The 7,500-nt window shown below is 45.4% G+C and overlaps 1 protein-coding gene across 1 annotated transcript in view; it reads right to left on the reverse strand.

Moving 5' to 3' along the window:
* SPATA17 (spermatogenesis associated 17) overlaps positions 1-7,500 on the reverse strand; it is a 165,422-nt gene that overhangs the window by 65,568 nt on the left and 92,354 nt on the right. Inside the window, exon 11 of the transcript XR_014793608.1 lies at positions 1,420-1,479. The gene's annotated coding sequence lies outside the window, so the exon portion shown is untranslated. The remainder of the gene's footprint in view (positions 1-1,419; positions 1,480-7,500) is intronic.

Consider the following 7,500-nt stretch of genomic DNA (forward strand, 5'->3'; position numbering starts at 1 on the left):
TTTTCAAAAGGCATATATAGCGGTGAAAAGTGTAGATCTGAGAGTCTTGCCTGGCTTTCATTCCCCGATTCTGCCATCGTCACGGGCAAGTACTTGACCTTGTGGAGCCATAGTGTCCTCCTCCCCCTGGGAAACGCGGATGCTACCAGTTTCCTGGGGCTAGGATTACTGTGAGGTCCACACAGACAATGCATGAAAAGCATGGACCACACATGCTCAGTCAACTGTGCGGAAGAAGGACCTTCCTCCTTTGTGCGTTTTAATAATTGCGGTAAACACACATCTTACACAACAAGCACTAAGTGACATAGTCATGGTGGACGCGTTGGGTCAAAACAGCGGGGACAAAGGCTGCCCAATAGGAAGAGTATTCTCTCTTTACCAGAAAATAAGAAAACCTGGTGTGTATCGATAGCTGATGCTTATTCCTCAGGACAGCGAGGCACTGGTGGGGAGACTGCAAGGGAATGAAGGGTCCCCGTTTTCCAGGGCAGACGGGCCCCTCTGCTTCCCCACATCCCGCCAGGACCAGGCACCAGTCACTATCCACCAAAACTGGAGGAGCTCCCATCTGTCGGCCAAGGGAAGAGCTCTACCTAGGACCACTGTGTAGACTCGGAGTGCAAGGATGCCTGGTGGCAAGAAAGGGAAGACGGGGAAGACACAGGGATTGGGAAGATGGCAGGAGACATTTACCAGAAACCCTCCACTTTCAAAGTCATGGTTTCTGGAGCCCATCTAAGGTCAGCAGAGATCCCCAACCTGGGTTTTGTTCAGACCGAGAGCCGCTCTAATCTCCTTCCATTAGAGAGTCATTCAACAAATGAAACCTCTTTCCAGAAACCTCTATTCAACAATTGCTTTAGAATAAAACAACAACATATTCATAAATGCACAATTTAAAAAAGGAAATGAACCAAAACATAGGATTCTGGCTTACCTTGAAGACATGGTCGCCAAGCTGTATAAACGAACTAAGTGGTTGTCAGATATTCTTTTTAAATGAACAAATATTGCAAAAAATGCCTCTTCAAAATAATCCAGGAAAAACAATAGTGATAGCCTGCACTGTGTGTTCATGGTGAACTTGTCCTGTCCCTGTCTCACACTAAGTTTCTTACCTTATTTTCCAGTAGCAGCCTTGTCCACGCTGATTCAGGGCGGTTCTTCTCTTCAAATTGTTCATCCCGTTTTCCTCGTGTGCTCCATCCAATCAGGAACTCTTGTTAGCGCCATCTTCACAATGTACCTACTCTTACTTCCTTGGTCTTAGCCCCACGTGATCACTTCTAACCTTTGACAATGTCTCCCCCAACTAGAATGTAAGTATCTTTGGAGATGAAATTTTGTCTGTGTTGTCACGAAGTGAATATGTAATAAATGTTTGCTGAGTAAATGAATGAGCGGCGGCAGACTCACCTTTGTGCTTCCTGTCTTCATCCTGAGGCATGGAACAGCCGTGACGAGGTCAAAGGGTCGCTGGGGAAATTAAATGAGATAATATACATGTAAGGCCCTTAGAATCTACCTTGTGCACAGTAAATATGAAAACAATATTTTCGTTATTATACACATTTGGGTATACTATGGAATCAGCCTCCTTAAAAATTATTTTATGGGTGTTGTGTACGTTCCATGGGAAATAGTACATGATTTAACCTTTTACCTTAATTTCATGAATAAGAAAACTGAGGTGCAGAGGTATGCAGAAATGTAATTTGGGTTACAGAGTTGGTGTCCTAAGCCTATTGGCTTCTAATGTTTAGTCATGCCAAACCCCATGTGAGACGGGAAAAGAGAAGGAGCAGGTGTCAGAAAGACGCTGTCTCAGAAACTTCCTGTGATTGGCTCTGAAGGCAATTTTGCACCTCCCCCGTTGACATCTGGGATATGACGTGGGTCTGGTTCCCACAAGTCTCCTCCCTCCCATGTGTTTTGGTCTGAATGCCCCGGAAATTTTTTAGTTTGTGTTGAAACCAGGGAAGGAGAGAATGCAATGGCGGAGGAGAGAACTATCCCTTCCAAATGCTGGTGACAGGCACATTAAAAAAAAAAAAGAAAGAAAGAAAAACCCAACCCAAAGCCGATACGGATGTAGTTGCTATGATAAATCACTTTTTAATCAGTCATAATTTCGCATTAAGTGCTGAATAAAGGCCCTTTGTTTCATACTTAAGCTGTCAGCGAGGACCATCGGGAGGGCAGACTCTTGCCTGTCCCGGGAGCAGAGAAAAATCAATACTATTTTTAATTAAAGGCCGCACAGCCCAGCCTGGAGACAAGCAAATCTTCTTGTCAGTTCATCTCCCCTTTAAACTCGTTCTCAAGTTCAATGCTGAAGTCAAGAGGCAGCCAAAGGCAGGAATAGTGACGCAAATGCTTGGGTTTGGGTGGGCAGGAGGCAGGGAGGCAGGTGGGTGAGGAAGACAGAGGGAGGCCCTAGGAATGTGTCTTTCACTCAGCCAGGCCCCAGGGGACAATATAGGGGAAGATGAAAGGCAGACACTGGCTTAGGCTACAGACATGACCTTTTCGCTCGCAGAAAACAGAATCAGAGGACAGTCAAACAGACACTTTTGGGAGTCCTTTTTCTTTTTACAGCAGGGAGCAGCTTTAAAATGTTCCCTTTCCATGTCATGTTTTATTACTTTAGATCGTCTCTCTTTGCAGAGCAAGTGTCCAGCAAGATAGTCCTTTTTTTTTTTTTTTTTTTTTAAATCCTCACCCAAGGATATTTTTCCATTGATTTTTAGAGAGAATGGAAGAGATGAGAGAGAGAGAGAGAGAGAGAGAGAGAGAGAGAGAGAGAGAGAGAGAGAGGAGAGAGAGAGAGAGAGAGAGAGAGAGAGAGAGAAACACTGTTGTGAGAGAAATACATCAATAGATTGCCTTCTGCATAAGCCCCGACCAGGCCCTGGGCTGGGAGGAGGAGCATGCCTCCACGGCACAACCAACTGAGCCACACCAGCCAGAGCTAACTGCCTATTCTTGCACATAGAACCTCCACTCTCTCCAAATCACAATATTCACTGTTTATTAATCCTTTCCCATAGTCCTTTGCCATATTTTTTATGCATTCCTCAGATCCCTCCCTATTCAAATCCTACCCCCTTCCAAGTTCCTTCTTCCCCACTGTACAACCGTGGATTAAGAAATTGCAGTACCGCTGAACAGCCTTGAGAAATGGTTATATCTACTATTAACACCAGTTATTTGAAGATAGACCACACAAATGCTCAGTTCCCATTTAGTCTACCATTTTTCTTTAACTTGTATTCTATTCTCTTTTGTATTGCCCTTAGCAATGGCACAAAGCCGATTGTCACTGTATGTCTATTGATCTGTAGCTGAATGGATTGCATGGAACCCCAGAAGGGCCTTTGACCCAAGAGGTGATTGGATCAACTCCAATTATCTTCACAAAGTTGGGTGAAAGGGTTGGGCGAAGGGGGTTACAATCTGTGAGGGAGACAAGGGGGAAAATTCATGTGACTACTGGAAAGAATTATATGCCACTACCGGTGTGTAAGGTGTGTTTTAGTAGTAATTACATAATGAAATAAGATGTACTTCTAGGTTAAAAAACTCTCCTTAGTGGATTTCTTACAACCTTTCTTCTGCAATTACAGGATAAACAAGAAAGGAGTTACAGAGGATGTGGAGAGTAACTGTCCCCTAACTTGGTAAAACTCAGCTGGTTTGATTTTCTGATGAATACCAGCTCTACAGGGAAAGGCATTTTAAAAAAATATATATTTTATTGACTTTTTACAGAGAGGAAGGGAGAAGGATAGAGAGTTAGACACATTGATGAGAGAAACATCGATCAGCTGCCTTCTGCACACTCCCTACTGGGGATGTGCCCACAACCAAGGTACATGCCCTTGACCGGAATAGAACCTGAGACCCTTCAGTCCGCAGGCCAATGCTCTATCCACTGAGCCACACCAGTTCCTGCAGGAATTTATTGCAGATGCCACTGAGTCACTTCCCACTTGATTAAAAGTTCTTTGGAGAGCAGGGCTAGGTTATTCACTTTTTAAAATAGATATATTTTTTTTTTAGAACCGTTTTTGATTTACAGAAACACAGAGACCACAGATAGTGCAGAGAATTCCCAGATAACCAAACACCCAGTTTTCCCTCTTCCTAACATCTTATTGTGGGATGGTTCATTTGCCACCAAGAATGGACCAATCTTCATACCTTATCATTAATCTAAGCCCATACATTTTTTTAAAAATATATTTTATTGATTTTGTACAGAGAGGAAAGGAGAGAGATAGAGAGTTAGAAACATCGATGAGAGAGAGTCATCGATCAGCTGCCTCCTGCACACCCCCTACTGGGGATGTGCCCGCAACCAAGGTATTGTACATGCCCTTGACCGGAATCGAACCTGGGACCCTTCAGTCCCCAAGCCGACGCTCTATCCATTGAGCCACACAGGTTTCGGCCTAAGCCCATACTTTTAAGTCCTCAATTTTACCTGCTGCTCCTTCTCTCTCCAGGGCCCCCAGACAGCACTAGTCATTACTCCTCCTGTGTCCCTAGGTTCCCTGAGTCTGTGACCATCTCTCAGATGGTCTTGGTTTGCGTTGACCTTGGCAGTATTGAGAAGTTCTGGCCAGGACTCTGTAGGATTCCCACCTGTCAGAATTTATGTTGCCCTCACAATGAGGTGGGGGCTCTGGGTTTGTAGGAGAAGGATCACGGGGCCAAGTGTCACTCTCATCACCTCCCATCAAGGGTACATACTGTCAACATGTCACTATCAACGTTGACATTGTAGCTCAGTTGGCCAAGGGAATGTATGTCAGGTTCTCCATGGGGAAAGTGGTCTCCTCACCTCCCCCCCACCCCATTTCCTTCCCTTTTTCTGTGTTCTTTGGAAGGAAGTCACTATGCACAACCCAGACTTAGAGGGGTGGAGAGCGTGTGCTCCAAGTCTTGATGAGGGCAGATCTCCATAAGTTATTTGGAATTCTGCTACACAGAATATTAATATCAGAATGGACTCCTGGATATTTAGATATTTATTTCATACCTTGGGTTACAATCCTACAGTACTTTGTTTTGTGCCAAATTGCTCCATTGGGGTCTCTTGGCTACTGTATCGCTTTGATAGGTCCCATTAATTTGTCGTTTTCAGAATTTCTGTATTTTCTCCCAGTATCCCAATGAACGATTTGTTTAACGAATGGAGTATGTGTTGAATTAAGGAGCAGCTTATTTTGCTATCGTATTTACCCACAGTTCAACTTGTGAAAACCATAAAACCTCTGGCTGTGGTTTCTCTCTAGTAAAGAAACTCACGCCCCCTCATTATTTAGGGTCCCCCTCCTGAACATTTCTCCCTCTGCAGTTCAGTTATTTATAAGAAGCATAGCCAAAACCGGTTTGGCTCAGTGGATAGAGCGTCAGCCTACGGACTGAAAGGTCCCAGGTTCGATTCCGGTCAAGGGCATGTACCTTGGTTGCGGGCACATCCCCGGTAGGGGGTGTGCAAGAGACAGCTGATTGATGATTCTCTCTCATCAATATTTCTAACTCTCTATCCCTCTCTCTTCTTCTCTGTAAAAAATCAATAATATATATATATATATATATATATATATATATATTTAAAAAGAAGTCTAGAGGCATTTCAGCAACACTGTTGTGTATTTGCCGAATTCCGAGGGCCTTCTGAAATTTAAAGAGCATAAAAGCAAAACTCTCAGAGCTCAAATGACTGCATAGCCCAGTGTGACACAGGAGCCTGGTTTTCTGCCTCTCACTTTGGGCCTCGCTCTTCCAGCTGCCTCGGCCAAGGCCAACGTAAAACAAGACGCTGACCTGGGAGTGCCAACAGCCAGTGGAGGCCAGCAGGAGCCTGGGCAGGTGCAATGGCAGGTGCCTTGAGTCAACACAGTTTACTCCCCTGCTCTCCCCCCTCCTGTCTGGCTTCAGACAATGCATTTCCAGGAGTTTCTGCCTTTTGATCTCCTCTCTGATCTAATGCAATTGTCCACCGGCAGAAGCGCTGTGAGGTGCAGAATAGAGTAATGAGGCTAATCTGATTTGCCCTCTACCCCCTCCCTTAAGATCTACATGTCTTTATTGTATTAGGTTCCTAATGAGATTCTCTGTCTGCACCAGGCAAGGGACCTGGGGAACAGTGGGAGCCATGGGGGAGGGGGCCCGTCTCAGGAGACATCACCCCATTTACATCCTGTCTTTAGTGGGCACGAACCTGCCTGCCCTTGAGTCATAAGGGGACCCTATGTCCCTTCCTGGGCCCTCTCATCGCCACTGCCACAGAGAGGTACAGGCTAGTCAGGTGTGGGCTTTTAATTCCCCGGGAAGTTACGGGGACTAAAGGTTAGTTCATGGAAAGAGACCCAAGTAACATATTCAGCCTCAAATCATGTTTCAGAACCAGATCTGCTCTTGTGCGAAAAGGGCTTGCTTTTCTATTTTGCCATCAGCGGCTGGTAGAAAGTGAGCAACAAAAACAATGTTTTATTGTTGTTGTTTTTTTACAGAGAAGAGAGAGAGAGAAACATCAATGAAGGAGAAACAACCATCAGCTGCCTCCTGCACACCTCCCACTGGGGATGTGCCCCAAACCAAGGTACATGCCCTTGACCAGGATTGAACCTGGGACCCTTTAGTCTGCAGACTGACGCTCTATCCACTGAGCCAAACCGGTTAGGTCCAAAAATAACAACCCTCCCGAGGCACCAAGTTCCCTGAATCCTGGCCATTGCCCTGAGGCGGTTCCATGAATTCTAGAAACATCCTGGCCTAAATCTGGCTGGCGGGAGGGGGGGGGGGGGGTGCCCTTTAAGAGAGCCATACACTGAAATGGACCCTGGAGAATCCCATCCATTTCAATAAGACGCTGTTCATTTCCTCCTCTTTCCCCATCACCCAGGAGAGAGTTGCATCATTTCACCAACGTCCCTTTATCCAGCCTCATTATATTCCAGCACTTTTCAGTGTTATTGACCTCCCCCTCCCCCCGTTTTCCAGATCCAACACATTGCACACACCTGTCTCTCATAACACGCACCAGGAACCCTGTGATAGGATTTTGCCTTTTTTTTCTTCCAAAAAACTGCTTTTGAACGGACGGGGGCCTTTGCTGAGACCTCTGACGTCACGACCACCATGCACTTATTTATACAGTTTGCTGAGTTATTTTAAGAGCCGGCAGGGGACAGGGCAAACACCCGTAACTCACAATTCGCAAGTTTCTTGCTCTAAGCCAGTGGTCGGCAAACTCACTAGTCAACAGAGCCAAATATCAACAGGACAACGATTGAAATTTCTTTGGAGAGCCACATTTTTTAAACTTAAATGATAGAAGTAGGTACATTGTGAGGAACTTAATGAGGGTACTCCTAATTAAAGCTGGCCTTTGCTAAAAACTCAAGGGGCCAAAGAGCCGCATGTGGCTCTCGAGCCGCAGTTTGCTGACCACTGCTCTAACAGGAAAGGGTTTTTGATGGTTTC

The sequence above is a fragment of the Pipistrellus hanaki genome, assembly GCF_964339955.1.
Source record: "Pipistrellus hanaki genome assembly, chromosome: 20".
Classification (NCBI taxonomy): domain Eukaryota; kingdom Metazoa; phylum Chordata; class Mammalia; order Chiroptera; family Vespertilionidae; genus Pipistrellus; species Pipistrellus hanaki.